Genomic DNA, 16,377 nt, shown 5'->3' on the forward strand with positions numbered 1-16,377 from the left:
CTCTGAAAGTGGAGGTGAGGAAATCACTGATGAACCATAGTGCCTCAGAATCACAAAAGGCAGAATACCAGAAAAGGGGAAGGGAAACTCTAAAGAAGAACACAATAGTATCAGAAAACTCAATGGATGAGATAAAAACTTGGCTAAAGTGAATCCTAAGCTGACTACTTAATGAAGATGGACTCATGAATAGCTGAGAAGACAGGGGAACAGAAATCCCTCCATCAGAAGAAGACACAGAAAAGCAAGTGCAAACCAACGCTAACAACAATGTTGAATCCTGGGTTAAGAAAAAGCAGGTATGTATAGGACTCATAGGATTCCCAAATGGAAAAGCAAGTGATAAAATAGTATATTCTGAAAAGAAATTTGTAGAAAAATCAGAATGAAACTTGCTTAAAGACAAGAAAGTATCATCTATATGAATTCAGGAAGTACACAGCGTCCAAAAATGTCTAATACCAATAGACCAACAAGAAGCAGTAGAATTCAAATAAACAAATTTCATGATCATCCCAGTGATGTAAAATGCACCTCGAGGAAAGCAACTTAGTCACAAAAGTACCTCCAGAGGGGGTTCATCTGATATCTCGGCAGAAATTTTGCAGCACGGGGAGGAGTGCCAGGACATAGACCATATCCTGAATGAGAAAAAGCTGCAATCTAGAGTAGCCTATGCCAAATGACCGCCGTTTATAGCAAAGGCAGAGCTAGGGAAATTCACTGACCGGCAAACCTTAAAAGAATTCAGCAGTTTGAGGCTGATCCTAAAACAAAAATTGAGAATCCTTCCCTGAGTAGAAAAGTAGCAAGATGAAATGGAAATAACAAAACCATTACTTGAAATGCAAGAAGAGCCTGAGTTGCAAAGAAGTAAGAAGAATAAGGCAAGGAGGACATCAAAATCCTAAAGATGGGAGAGGGTAGCAGGAAATCATAGGTGATTTTAAGCACTATGTTAAGTGAATAAGCTTACATGACTGTCTGTCTGAAGCAAAGGGAGAGATGAATGGCCTAATGTGTTTGCAAAATAAACAATCAGACAAACAAACAAACACCAAAAGGTTACAGTTGGCTGACATATACCAAACCAACATGATTATTCAATACAAAATACTCAAAGTGATGTCGTTTCATTCAGCACGCATTGAAATATTATCGCTGTTAGCATGTACTCAACAAACTTGTATTCAGAAATCAGACGCGTGCATTAATATTCATAGATACTGATCCAGAAGTGCATATCGTGAGCCAACCCAAATGACGGTTTTGAATAAGAGTGGGTCATAGAACGGGATATAGACTTACAAGGCATCCAACAGGATGAACGAATGCCTAATTCTACCCTACGTAGAGAAGAAATGGCATAAGCCTATAACAAAGACAAGTAGCTCTGCAAAACTGAACTAAGTGCAAAAGAGACAGACTGGAAAGTGCACATTGGGATTGGTTTCATTTCTAGGAATTTCAGCCCCCATGAAACAAATGGATACATGTTCTGAGACTGTGGGTATTTCAGCAGAAAGCAACACACGGATATGTAATCTGGGTGAATGGATATTACACAAACATGAGATTCCTTGAGTGGGTGTCTGTGTAATGTGAACTGTTAGAAAGTTTAAATAGGTGTGAATCCATAAACTGAACATGGACACACTTCCCTCTGTTTGTACTGTGTATACAGATTTGAACAAAAGGAAACAGGGAAGAGAAAAGGAAATGAGACCCTTGTGGATAGAATCACAATTCCCTTAGGAAACTCTCGTCTATTGCAGCATCACACCCAACACTGACTTGATGCATCAACCAATGGGGATGGCAGTTACCGGTAGGTTTCCTTTGTGGAATGTTGGTGTGTATCACGAGGCTTGTTGAGGCTGGTGGATCCAAAGTATCTGGGCAGAATTCTGTGGGTGGATCAGTTTGATGGTGGGTGTGTTGCCCTATGTGGGATTGGCTTAGGTCTTTTGTTCGGGAATCTGAGTAAGTTCGAGATATTGCTGCTGCCCAAAGACCTGAGTTCACGGGTCAGTTTCCAGAATCTGAAAGGGCAGACAGTGGAAGATCTGCCTGTCAACAGCTTACTGGTGTGGCTCTGTAGAATATTCAGACATATCCATTCTTGTTGACGTGGACTTTATGGGAGACACGAAGAGAAGCTGGCAGAAACACTGGCTGAATGGATTGAGGAGATGTGCGGACACATTGATGAAAGTTGTTCTGCTACAGTGGAGAATATCGGCATGGAGACATCTCTAGAGAATACCAGGCTCGAAAGACTTTCATGAGACCTACTGAACCTCGCTGATACTGGCACAAACATACGGAGTGTCAACGTGCCCTTGAGAAAGTTACTCGATTCTCTGCTCCAAGAACGGGTCCAAAATTTCTGACGTCTAAAAGAGAAGAGATGGCAGAGATGATAAAAGCGCTCATGGTCTTGGAAGGGGTCGTGAGAATCCACACATCCCAAGGGGCATTTATGAATCATTCAGACCGAAATGCACCAAGCCCAGGTAAGCCTATTCCCACGTTTGTGCCTAGCTATCAATCACATTCTCTTCCCTCCACTCCACTCAGGCATCCATTTCAAAGGATCAGAAACTGAGCTGCAATGAATCCAGTAGGAGTAGAGCAAGCCCCTTCTTGATTCAGAGTTCCTCCTCCTTCACACACGGTGAACAACTGTGAAATCCTTAATGTTCAAATACTCTCGACTGAAATAGATAGGAATTGAATACTTAGCTCACAGAAAGAAATGATGACCTTCCCCTAGATTAAGGAAATGCTGGTGTTATGTATTATTTGGGCTGAAAGGAGTGTGGGAAGTGAGGGGAATCTTTGAATGAACTTGAATATGTATTAGGCCTCAGTTTTCAAAACACTACAGGAAAATATTAGAAGTCAGATAGTGAACTGAAATGTAAAATTTGAAAACACATTATAGACACAGTTTATGTGGACAGTCATTCAGTTCCGTTAAGCCGCAGGTGCATTATATCTTGGAGGTGCAGACTTGGTTGTGTTAAATTGCTTTACCCAACATGATCGGCTGATTAAGCCTTCTCAGCACTGATAGAAAAGCACTTGGTTTTCTATAGCCTAGCATATCTGCAGCAGGTTTCTCATAGTTAAGTGCCTCTAATTGCTCTTTGAATCAAGCCTAAATGTGTATATTCTGTTTAGATTTTCTTGCATATTCCTAGAGATGAATGTTATACCTTTAAATGACAACAGTGCCTAGTATGTGTCATTGGGATTAAAGGGCACCTGGTGCACAATGGAAACAAATTTGCGGGTTATTTCATGGCTCCAATAGGTATTTCATTGTTCCTTTTGTTGTTGGAGGCTTCAAGAGAAAAGAGTTGGCATGTCCCCTTCAAACATTTGGACTGTTATTTTACATTGAGACTGTCTGTTTTTTCCTTAGAGCTGACAAAATCTTACAAAAATTGTCAAGTCTGGCTTCTAGGTTGTTTTGGTTATTTTCAAAAACTAACTTCACTTTCATATAAATCCGAAAACACGTAAATCGATACTGTTAACTTTCTTAAAGACTGCAACTGACTTGTCAATATAAGGTCAAAGCTGGACTCTTCGGGAAAACCCTCAGACGATGGCTATAAAAAAACGGAGCTAAAGAAATATCCAATTTCTTTGAATTATTTGTGAAAAGTGTTGATTTGTCGATGCCCAGTAGGAGGAGGAGCAGTGCAAACGGCTCCCACTAGCTACCATACACAAAATATTGTAAACAACCACTCACCCAGCCCTTGGCAAGGATAATTTCCTAAGAGTGGTCTGTTAGTTCCAAAGACAGGATGAGGCCTAAGATAAACTGGAAGCAGGAAAAGGCAAAGTAGAAAATGTAAGCAGTGCAGGATCTGACCTCTGGTAATGCAGCATTAAAGGTGAAACTCTGTTTTACTTGGAAGCACACTCTCAAGCGGGCAGCAGGCATGGGATTGAAGGTGATGTGCTGAGTATTAGCAGAGTGCACAGCAGATTCTTGGTTGACAGAACTCAAAGAAATCAGCTCAAAATATCCCCACAATTGAATCTGAGACCAAGATACGAGCTGCCAAATCTGAGCTAGCAGAGTTAGCGGAAAAAGAGTGGTAGGACGGCGGATGATGGCTCTCGCACAACTCAGGGATCTAGAGTGCCTTGTGGGTTTTGGTGGGTACTTTCAAGAGAGCAAAGAGAGCTGTGAACTCAGTGAGACAGCAAACGCACTGGCTCTTGAAGTTGAGTTTATCTATATGTCCTAAGCCACATCAACTTCATCTGCAGGTCCAGGGTCCAATTTGACATTTTGCCAATACAGCACGTGTGGGGCTCAATCAGAGGTATCATGCATCTGGACTGAGTGTTCCTGTGTGTGTTGGGATTGAAATAAGTATTAAAAGATTTAGGATCTGCTACATTCATAACCTGGATTCGAAATACACTCTGGTTTGAGGCAGAGGATGGGGAACAGCCCTGTGGTTGCTTTCGTGATCCCATAACTCAAGAATGAGTGAACTAGGAAGAGTGGTCAAAGTCCACAGCATGAGAAGATGAAGCATTTCTTACAGCATTATCACCCAAATGCAGATGGTATATTTTGGATGCACTGACAGGGTACTGCACCGAGGACACATAGGTCGGCCTGCGGGATCACCCCAGCAGGCCCTGAAGTATGACATCCATACATATGCTTCCACTGGTGTTTCTGTAGACACCGAAACTCTGGGAAGAACTGGTAACATTGGGACATTCCCATGGCAGTAGAAAGTACAAGCTCACAATCTGTTGGCTGATTTGGAGACACTTCAAAATGACACACAGAAGAATTCAGAGATGAAAACCAATAGAAGATTCATTTCCACTCGAGGAAGTGCCCTGCGCCCTGTCAGAATTTTGAGATTAGTGTAATAAAAATGAGTTTCTACTAACTGAAACCGTATGGTGTGTTCATCACAAAAAAGACAACACCAGGATTTAGAGATATACCAGACAACACACACAGGAACAGGGCATGGCATCAAGGTCTTGGGAAAATTGTCCTCACAGAAATACCTTGGAATTGTGTACACCAAAAATACTAAAGTTTGCATTTAACCTAGCCCTATTAGTCTATATTAGATACATGATAGTACCTGAACTGTAGAGTAAAAGAAGTATAGTAAAAGAAACAGGAAGTACCATTTCCAGTTCCAAAGAGATTGAAGGCCCAAAAAATAAGCTTTCAAACAACTAGACGGCAAAACGATTCCAGAGAAAGCTCTGAAAATGGAGGTGAGGAAAACACTGATGAACCACAGTGCCTCAGAATCACAAAAGGCAGAATACCAGAAAAGGGGAAGAGAAACTCTAAAGAAGAACCCAATGTTATCAGAAAACTCAATGGATGAGATAAAAACTTGGCTAAAGTCGATCCTAAGCAGACTACTTAATGCAGATGGACTCGTGAATGGCTGAGAAGGCAGGGAAACAGAAATCCCTCCATCAGAAGAAGACACAGAAAAGCAAGTGCAAACCAACGCTAACATCACTGTTGAATCCTGGGTTAAGACAAAGCAGGTAAGTATAAGATTCATAGGAATCCCTAATGGAAAAGCAAGTGATAAAATAGTATATTCTGAAAAGGAATTTGTAGAAAAATCAGAATGAAACTTGCTGAAAGCCAAGAAACTATCATCTATACGAATTCAAGAAGTACACAGCGTCCAAAAGAGGTGGAATACCAATAGACCAACAAGAAGCAGTAGAATTCAAATAAACAAATTTCATGATCATCCCAGTGATGTAACATGCACCTCGAGGAAAGCAACTTAGTCACAAAAGTACCTCCAGAGTGGGTTCAGCTGATATCTCGGCAGAAAATTTGCAGCACGGGGAGGAGTGCCAGGACATAGACCATATCCTGAATGAGAAAAAGCTGCAATCTAGGGTAGCCTATGCCAAATGACCGCCATTTATAACAACGGCAGAGCTAGGGAAATTCACTGACCGTCAAACATTAAAAGAATTCAGCAGTTTCAGACTGATCCTAAAACAAAAATTGAGAATCCTACCCTGAGTAGAAAAGTAGCAAGATGAAATGGAAATAACAAAATCATTATTGCAAATGCAAGAAGAGCCTGAGATGCAAAGAAGTAAGAAGAAGAAGGCAAGGAGGACATCAAAATCCTAAAGATGGGAGAGGGTAGCAGGAAATCATAGGTGATTTTAAGCACTATCTTAAGTGAATCAGCTTACATGACTGTCTGAAGCAAAAGGAGGGATGCATGGCCTAATGTGTTTGCAAAATAAACAATCAGACAAACAAACAAACACCAAAAGGTTACAGTTGGCTGACATATACCAAATAACCATGATTATTCAAGACAAAATACTCAAAGTGATGTCAAGTTTCATTCAGCACGCATCGACCTATTATCGCTGTTAGCATGTACTCAACACACTTGTATTCAGAAAACAGACGTGTGCATTAATATTCATAGATACTTATCCAGAAGTGCACATCGTGAGCCAACCCAAATGACGGTTTTGAATAAGAGTGGGTCATAGAACGGGATATAGACTTACAAGTCTTCAAACAGGAAGAACGAATGCCTTATCATACCCTACGTAGAGAAGAAATGGCATAAGCCTATAACAAAGACAAGTAGCTCTGCAAAACTGAACTAAGTGCAAAAGAGACAGACTGGAAATTGCACGTTGGGATTGGTTTAATTTCTAGGAATTTCAGCCCCCATGAAAAAAATGGATACATTTTATGAGAGTGTGGGTGTTTCAGCAGAAAGCAACAGAAGTATTATGTAATCTGGGTGAATGAATATTACACAAACATGAGTTTCCTTGAATGGGTGTCTGTGTAATGTGAACTGTTAGAAAATTTAAATTGGTGTGAATCCATAAACTGATCATGGACACACTTCCCTCCGTTTGTACTGTGTATACAGATTTGAACAAAAGGAAACAGGGAAGAGAAAAGGAAAATGGGACCCTTGTGGATAGAATCACATTTCCCTTAGGAAACTCTCGTCTAATGCAGCATCACCCCCAACACTGACTTGGTGCATCTACCACTGTGGATGGCAGTTACCGGTTGGATTCCAGGTGGAATGTTGGTGTGTATCACGAGGCTTGTTGTGGCTGGTGGATCCAAGGTAACTGGGCAGAATTCTGTGGGTGGATCTGTTTGATGGTGGGTCTGCTGCCCTATGTGGAGATTGGCTTAGGTCTTTTGTTCGGGAAGCTGAGTAAGTTCGAGATATTGCTGCTGCCCAAAGACCTGAGTTCACGGGTCAGTTTCCAGAATCTGAAAGGGCAGACAGTGGAAGATCTGCCTGTCATCAGCTTACTGGTGAGGCTCCGAAGTATCTTCAGACTTGCCCATTCCTGTTGACGTCGACTTTATGGGAGACACGAAGAGAAGCTGGCAGAAACACTGGCTGCATGGATTGAGATGTGCGGATACATTGATGAATGTTGTTCTGCCACAGTGGAGAATATCGGCATGGAGACAGCTCTAGAGCATACAAGGCTCGAAAGACTTTCATGAGACCTACTGATCCTCGCTGATACTGGCAGAAACATACGGAGAGTCAACGTGCCCTTGAGAAAGTTACTCGATTCTCTGCTCCAAGAACGGGTCCAAGATTCCTGACGTCTAAAAGAGAAGAGATGGCAGAGATGATAAAGCGCTCATATTCTTGGAAGAGGTCGTGATAATCCACATATCCAAAGAGGCATTTATGAATCATTCAGACCGAAATGCACCAAGCCCAGGTAAGCCTATTCCCACGTTTGTGCCTAGCTATCAATCACATGCTCTTCCCTCCACTCCACTCAGGAATCCATTTCAAAGGATCAGAACCTGAGCTGCAATGAATCCAGGAGGAGGGGAGCAAGCCCCTGCTAGATTCATAGTTCCTCCTCATTCACAAGCGGTGAACAACTGTGAACTCCTTAAAGTTCAAATACTATCAACTGAAATAGATATGAATTGAATACTTAGCTCACACAAAGAAATGATGACCTTCCCCTAGATTAATGAAATGCTGGTGTTATGTATTCTTTGGGCTGAAAGGAGTGTGGGAAGTGAGGGGAATCTTTGAATGAACTTGAATATGTATTAGGCCTCAGTTTTTCATGACACTGCAGGATAATATTAGAAGTCAGATAGTGAACTGTACTGTAAAAGTCGAAAACACATTATAGACACAGGTTATGTGGACAGTCATTCACTTCCGTCAAGCCCCGGGTGCACTATATCTTGGAGGTGCAGACTTGGTTGTGTTAAATTGCTTTACCCAACATGATCGGCTGATTAAGCCTTCTCAGCACTGATAGAAAAGCACCTGGTTTTCTATAGCCTAGCATATCTGCAGCAGGTTTCTCATAGTTAAATGCCTCTAATTGCTTTTTGAATCAAGCCTAAATGTGTATATTCTGTTTAAATTTTCTTGTATATTCCTAGAGAGGAATGTTATACCTTTAAATGACAACAGTGCCTAGTATGTGTCATTGGGAGTAAAGGGCACCTGGTGCACAAGGGAAACAAAGTTGTGGGTTATTTCATGTTTCCAATAGGTATTTCATTGTTCCTTTTGTTGTTGGAGGCTTCAAGAGAAAAGTGTTGGCATGTCCCCTTCAAACATTTGGACTGCTATTTTACATTGAGACTCTCTGTTTTTTCCTTAGAGCTGACAAAATGTTACCAAATTTTCAAGTCTGGCTTCTAGGTTCATTTGGTTATTTTCAAAAACTAACTTCACTTTCATATAAATCCCAAAACACGTAAATCGATACTATTAACCTTCTTAAAGACTGCAACTGTCTTATCAATATAATGTCAATGCTGTAGTCTTAGGACAAACCATCAGACCACGGCTGTAAAGAAAAAGGAGCGAAACTAAAATCCAATTTCTGTGAATTATTTGTGAAATGTGTTGATTTGTCGATGCCCAGTAGGAAGAGAACAAGTGCAAACTGCTCTCACTAGACACCATACACAAAATATTGTAAACACACACTCACCCAGCCCTTGGCACAGGACACTTGACTAAGAGTGGTCTGTTACTTCCAAAGACAGAATGAGGCCTCAGAAAAACTGTAAGCAGAAAAAGGCAAAGTAGAGAATGGAAACCAGTGCAGGATCTGACCTCTGGTAAAGGAGCATCAAAGGTGAAACTCTGTTTTCCGTGGAAGCACACTCTCAAGCGGGCAGCAGGCATGGGATTGAAGGTGATGTGCTGAGTGTTAGAAGAGTGCACAGCAGAAGCTTGGCTGACAGAACTCAAAGAAATCAGTTAAAAATATCCCCACAATTGAATCTGAGACCAAGATCCAAGCTGCCAAATATGAGCTAGCAGAAGCAGCGGAAAAAGAGGGATAGGGCTACGGATGATGGCTCTCGCAGAACTCAGGGATCTCGAATGCATTGTGGGTTTTGGTGGGTTCTTTCAAGAGAGCAAAGGAAACTGTGAACTCAGTGAGACAGGAACAGCACTGGCACGTGAGGTTGAGTTTATGATATGTCCTATGGCCACATCCACTGCATATGCAGGACCAGGTTCCAATTTGACATTTTGCCAATAGAGCACAAGTGGGGCTCAATCAGAGGTATCATAAATCTGGACTGAGGGTTCCAAGGGGCGTTGGGTTGGAAATCAGTATTAAAAGATTTAGGATCTGCTACATTCATAACCTGGATTGGGATTACACTCTGGTTTGAGGCAGAGGATGAGGAACAGGTCTGTGGTTGCCTTCCTGAACCCATTACTCAAGAATGAGAGAAATAGGAAGAGTGGTCAATGTCCACAGCATGAGAAGATGAAGCATTTCTTACAGCATTATCACCCAAATGCCGATGCTACATTTTGGACGGCACTGACAGGGTACTGCACCGAGGACACATAGGTCGGCCTGAGGGATCATCCCAGCAGTCCCTGAAGTACGACATCCATACATATGCTTCCACTGGTGTTTCTGTAGACAGAGAAGCTCTGGGAAGTACTGGTAACATTGGGACATTCCCATGGCAGTAGAAAGTAAAAGCGCACTCTAATTTGGCTGTTTTGGTGACACTTCAAAATGAAATACAGAAGAATGCAGAGCTGAAAACATATGGAAGCTTCATTTCCACTAGAGGAAGTGCCCTGCGCCTTTTCAGAATTGTGAGATTAGTGTAATAAAAAAGAGGATCTACTAACTGAAACAGTACGGTGTGTTCATCACAACAAAGGCAACACCAGGATTTAGAGATATAACAGACAACACACACAGGAACAGGGCATGTCTTCAAGGACTAGGGAAAATTGTCCTCATAGAAATACCATGTAATTACGTACACCAAATTGTCTAAAGTTTGCATTTAACCAAGCCCTATAATTCTATATATGATACATGATATTACCTGACCTGTGGAATAAAAGAAGTATAGTAAAAGTAACAGGAAGTACCATTTTCAGTTCCAAAGAGATTGAAGGCACAAAAAATAAGCTTTCAAACAACTAGATGGCAAAACGGTACCAGAGTAAGCTCTGAAAATAGAGGTGAGGAAAACAGTGATGAACCACAGTGCCTCAGAATCACATAAGGGAGAATACCAGAAAAGGGGAAGAGAAACTCTAAAGAAGAACCCAATAGTATCAGAAAACTCAATGGATGAGATAAAAACTGGGCTAAAGTCAATCCTAAGCAGACTATATAATGCAAAGGGACTCGTGAATGACTGTGAAAACAGGGGAACATAAATCCCTCCATCACAAGAAGACGACACAGAAAAGCAAGAGCAAACCAACGCTAACATCACTGTTGAATCCTGGGTTAAGAAAAAGCAGGTAAGAGTAGGACTAATAGGATTCCGAAATGGAAAAGCAAGAGATAAAATAATAAATTCTGAAAAGGAATTTGTAGAAAAATCAGAATGAAACATGCTGAAAGCCAAGAAAGTATCATCTATACGAATTCAGGAAGTACACAGCGTCCAAAATTCTTGGAATACCAATAGACCAACAAGCAGCTGTAGAATTCAAATAAAAAAATTCATGATCTTCCCAGTGATGTAAAATGCACGTTGAGGAAAGAAATTTAGTCACAACATTACCTCCAGAGGTGTTTCAGCAGATATCTTGGCAGATATTTTGCAGCACGGGGAGGTGTGCCAGGACATAGATCATATCCTGAATGAGAAAATGTTGCAATCTAGGGTAGCCTATGCCAAATGACCTCTGTTTATAACAACGGTAGAACTAGGGAATTTCACTGACCGGCAAACCTTAAAAGACTTCAGCAGTTTGTAACTAATCCTAAAACAAAAATTGAGAATACTACCCTGAGTAGTAAAGTAGCAAGATGAAATGGAAATAACAAAACAATTATTGCAAATGCAAGAAGAGCCTGAGTTGCAAAGAAGTAAGAAGAAGAAGGCAAGGAGGACATCAAAATCTTAAAAATGGTCGAGGGTAGCTGGAAATCATAGATGATTTTAAGCACTATCTTAAGTGAATCCGCTTACATGACTATCTGTCTGAAGCAAAAGGAGAGATGCATGGCCTAATGTGTTTGCAAAACATACAAACAATCAGACAAACAAACACCAAAAGGTTACAGTTGGCTGACATATTCCAAACAACCATGAATATTCAAAACAATATACTCAAAGTCTTTTCAAGGATCATTCAGCACGCTTCGACCCATTATCAAGGCTAGCATGTACTCAACACACTTGAATTCAGAAAACAGACGCGTGCATTACTATTCATAGATACTGATCCAGAAGTGCATATCGTGAGCCAAACCAAATGATGGTTTTGAATAAGTTTTTGTCATAGAACGGTATACAGTCTTAGAAGGCTTCCAAAAGAATGAATGAATGCCTTATACTACCCTACGTGGAGAAGAAATGGCATAAGCCTGTAACAAAGAAAAGTAGCTCTGCAAAACTGTACTAAGTGCAAAAGAGACAGACAGGAAAGTGCACGTTGGGATTAGTTTCATTTCTAGGAATTTCAGACCCCATGAAACAAATGGATCCATTTTCTGAGAGTGTGGGTGTTTCAGCAGAAAGCAACAGAAGGATATGTAATCTGGGTGAATGAATATTACACAAACATGAGTTTCCTTGAGTGGGTCTCTTTGTACTTTGAACTGTTAGAAAGTTAAATAGGTGTGAATCCATAAACTTAACATGGACACTATTCCCTCCGTTTGTACTGTGTATACAGAACTTAACAAAAGGAAAGAGGTAAGAGAAAATGACCTTGGGACCCTTGTGGTTAAAATCACATTTCCCTTAAATAACTCTCGTCTAATGCAGCATCACCACCAAAAAGGTCCTGATGCATCAACCAGAGGGGATGGCAGTTACCGGTTGGATTCCAGGTGGAATGTTGGTGTGTACCACGAGGCTTGTTGCGGCTGGTGGATCCAAGGTAACTGGGCAGAATTCTGTGGGTGGATCAGTTTGATGGTGGGTCTGCTGCCCTATGTGGAGATTGGATTACGTCTTTGATTGGAACCTAAGTTCGAGATAATGCTGCTGCCCAAAGTCCTGAGTTCACGTGTCAGTTTCCAGAATCTGAAAGGGCATATAGTGGAAGATCTGCCTGTCATCAGCTTACTGGTGAGGCTCCGAAGTATTTTCAGACTTGCCCAGTCCTGTTGACGTCGACTTTATGGGAGACACGAAGAGAAGCTGGCAGAAAAAATGGCTGCATGGATTGAGGAGATGTGCGAACACATTGATGAAAGTTGTTCTGCTACAGTGGAGAATATCGGCATGGAGAAATCTCTAGATCATACCAGGCTCAAAAGACTTTCATGAGACCTACTGAACCTCGCTGATACTGGCAGAAACATACGGAGTGTCAACGTGCCCTTGAGAAAGTTACTCGATTCTCTGCTCCAAGAAAGGGTCCAAGATTCCTGACGTCTAAAAGAGAAGAGATGGCAGAGATGATAAAGCGCTCATGTTCTTGGAAGAGTTCGTGAGAATCCACAAATCCCAAGGGGCATTTACGAATCATTCAGACCGAAATGCATCAAGCCCAGGTAAGCTTATTCCCAGGTTTGTGCATAGATATCAATCACATGCACTTCCCTCCACTCCACTCAGTCATCCATTTAAAAGGATCAGAACCTGAGCTGCAATGAATCCAGTAGGAGGAGAACAAGACCCTTCTAAAAACAGAGTTCCTCCTCCTTTACAATCGGTGAACATCAGTGAAATGCTTAAAGGTCAATTAGTCTCGACTAAAATAGATAGGAATTGAATACTTAGCTCACACAATGAAGTGATGACCTTCCCCTAGATTCAGGAAATGCTGGGGTTATGTATTCTTTGGGCTGAAAGGAGTGTGGTAAGTGAGGGGGAATCTTTAAATGAACTTGAATATGTATTAGGCCTCAGTTTTTCAAGAGAGTACTTGAAAATATTAGAAGTCAGATAGTGAACTGAACAGTAAAATTCGCCAAACATATTAAAGACACAGGTTATGTGGACATTCATTCACGTCTGTCAAGCCCCGGGAGCACTATATCTTGGAGGTGCAGACTTGGTTGTGTTAAATTGCTTTACCCAACATAATCGGATGATTAAGACTTCTCAGCAATGATAGAAGAGCACCTGGTTCTCAATAGACTAGCATATCTGCAGCAGGTTTCTCATAGATAAATGCCTCTAGGTGCTTTTGGAATCAAGCCTAAATTTATATATTCTGTTTAGATTTTCTTGTATATTCCTAGAGAGTAATGATACCCCTTGAAATGCCAACATTGCCTAGTATGTGTCATTGGGAGTAAAGTGAACCACGTGCACAAGGGAAACACAGGTTCTGGGTTAATTCATGGTTCCAATAGTTATTTGATTGTTCCTTATTTTTGTTGGAGGCTTCAAGAGAAAAGAGTTGCCATGTCCCCTTCAAATTTTTGGACTGCAATTTTACATTGAGACTGTCTGTTTTTTCCTTAGAGCTGACAAAATCTGGCAGAAATTGTCAAGTCTGGCTTCTAGGTTGATTTGGTTATTTTCAAAAACTAACTTCACTTTCATATAAATCCCAAAACACGTAAATCGATATCGTTAACTTTCTTAAAGTCTGCAACTGCCTTATAAACCTAAGGTCAAAGATGGAGTCTTTGGACAAACCATACGACGAAGGCTGTAAAAAAACGGAGTGAAACTAATATCCAATTTCTGTGAATTATTTGTGAAAAGTGTTGATTTGTCGATGCCCAGTAGGAAGAGAACCAGTGCAATATGCTCTCACTAGCTACCATACACAAAATAATGTAAACACACTCTCACCCAGTACTTGGCACAGGACACTTGACTAAGAGTGGTCTGTTACTTCCAAAGACAGGATGAGGCCTCAGAATAATCGGAAGCAAGAAAAGGCAAAGTAGAGAATGGAAACCAATGCAGGATCTGACCTCTGCTAATGGAGCATCAAAGGTGAAACTCTGTTTTCCGTGGAATTACACTCTCAAGTGGGCAGCAGGTACGGGATTGAAGGTGATGTGCTGAGTGTTAGAAGAGTGCACAGCAGAAGCTTGGCTGACAGAACTCAAAGAAATCAGCTCAAAATATCCCCACAATTGGATCTGATACCAAGATCCGAGCTGTCATATCTGAGCTAGCAGAAGCAGCGGAAAAAGAGGGATAGGGCTACGGATGATGGCTCTCGCAGAACTCAGGGATCTCGAATGCATTGTGGGTTTTGGTGGGTTCTTTCAAGAGAGCAAAGGAAACTGTGAACTCAGTGAGACAGGAAAAGCACTGGCACGTGCGGTTAAGTTTATCGATATGTCCTATGGCCACATTCACTGCATCTGCAGGACCAGTTTCCAATTAACATTCGGCCAGTAGAGCACGTGTTGGGCTCAATCAGAGCATCATGCATCTGGACTGAGGGTTCCAGATGGTGTTGTGTTTGAAATCATATTACAAGATTTAGGATCTGCTACATTCATAACCTGGATTGGGATTACAGTCTGAATTGAGGCAGAGGATGCGGAACAGCTCTGTGGTTGCCTTCGTGAACCCATTACTCAAGAATGAGGGAACTAGGAAGAGTGGTCAAAGTCCACAGCATGAGAAGATGAAGCATTTCTTACAGCATTATCACCCAAAAGCAGATGCTATATTTTGGACGGCACTGACAGGGTACTGCACCGAGGACACATAGGTCCGTCTACGGGATCATCCCAGCAGGCCCAGAAGTATGAAATCCATACATATGCTTCCAGTGGTGTTTCTGTAGACAGAGAATTTCTGGGAAGAACTGGTAAAATTGGGACATTCCCTTGGCAGTATAAACTACAAGCGCACTCTATGTTGGCTGTTTCGGAGACACTTCAATATGACATACAGAAGAATGCAGAGCTGAAAACATATAGAAGCTTCATTTCCACTAGAGGAAGTGCCCTGCGCCCTTTAAGAATTGTGAGATTAGTGTAATAAAAATGAGGTTCTACTAACTGAAAGAGTATGGTGTGTTCATCACAACAAGGGCATCACCAGGATTTAGAGATATACCAGACAACACACACAGGAACAGGGCATGGCATCAAGGTCTAGGGAAAATTGTCCTCACAGAAATACCATGGAATTGCGTACACCAAAAAGTCTAAAGTTTGCAATTATCCAAGCCCTTTAAGTCTATATTACATACATGATAGTACCTGAAATGTACAGTTAAAGAAGTATAGTAAAAGAAACAGGAAGTACCATTTTCAGTTCCAAAGAGATTGAAGGCCCAAAAAATAAGCTTTCAAACAACTAGACGGCAAAACGATACCAGAGCAAGCTCTGAAAATGGAGGTGAGGAAAACACTGATGAACCACTGTGCCTCAAAATCACAAAAGGCAGAATAACAGAAAAGGGGAAGAGAAATTTTAAAGAAGAAACCAATAGTATCAGAAAACTCAATATATTTGATAAAAACTGGGCTAAAGTCAATCCTAAGCAGACTACATAATGCAGAGTGACTCGTGAATGACTGTGAGTTTAGGGGAACAGAAATCCCTCGATCAGAAGAAGACACAGAAAAGCAAGTGCAAACCAAAGCTAACATCACTCTTGAATCCTGGGTTAAGAAAAAGAAGGTAGGAATAGGAAACATAGGATTCCCAAATGGAAAAGCAAGAGATAAAATAATAAATTCTGAAAAGGAATTTGTAGAAAATCAGAATGAATCTTGCTGAAAGCCAAGAAAGTATCATCTATACGAATTCAGGATGTACACAGCGTCCAAAAGAGGTCGAATACCAATAGACCAACAAGCAGCTGTAGAATTCAAATAAACAAATTTCATGATCATCCCAGTGATGAAAAATGCACCTCGAGGAAAGCAACTTAGTCACAACAGAACCTCCAGAGG

The 16,377-nt window shown here is 41.2% G+C and overlaps 1 long non-coding RNA gene across 1 annotated transcript; it reads right to left on the bottom strand.

Moving 5' to 3' along the window:
• Positions 1 to 1,850: 1,850 nt before the first annotated feature.
• On the bottom strand, positions 1,851 to 13,464 carry LOC141574877 (uncharacterized). The gene is made up of 3 exons (XR_012502006.1): positions 12,365 to 13,464; positions 7,094 to 7,660; positions 1,851 to 2,396 (listed from the first exon to the last, which is right to left on the bottom strand). It is a non-coding gene; the product is annotated as an uncharacterized LOC141574877 (long non-coding RNA).
• Positions 13,465 to 16,377: the final 2,913 nt, after the last annotated feature.

Source organism: Camelus bactrianus, chromosome 23, assembly GCF_048773025.1.
Source record: "Camelus bactrianus isolate YW-2024 breed Bactrian camel chromosome 23, ASM4877302v1, whole genome shotgun sequence".
Classification (NCBI taxonomy): domain Eukaryota; kingdom Metazoa; phylum Chordata; class Mammalia; order Artiodactyla; family Camelidae; genus Camelus; species Camelus bactrianus.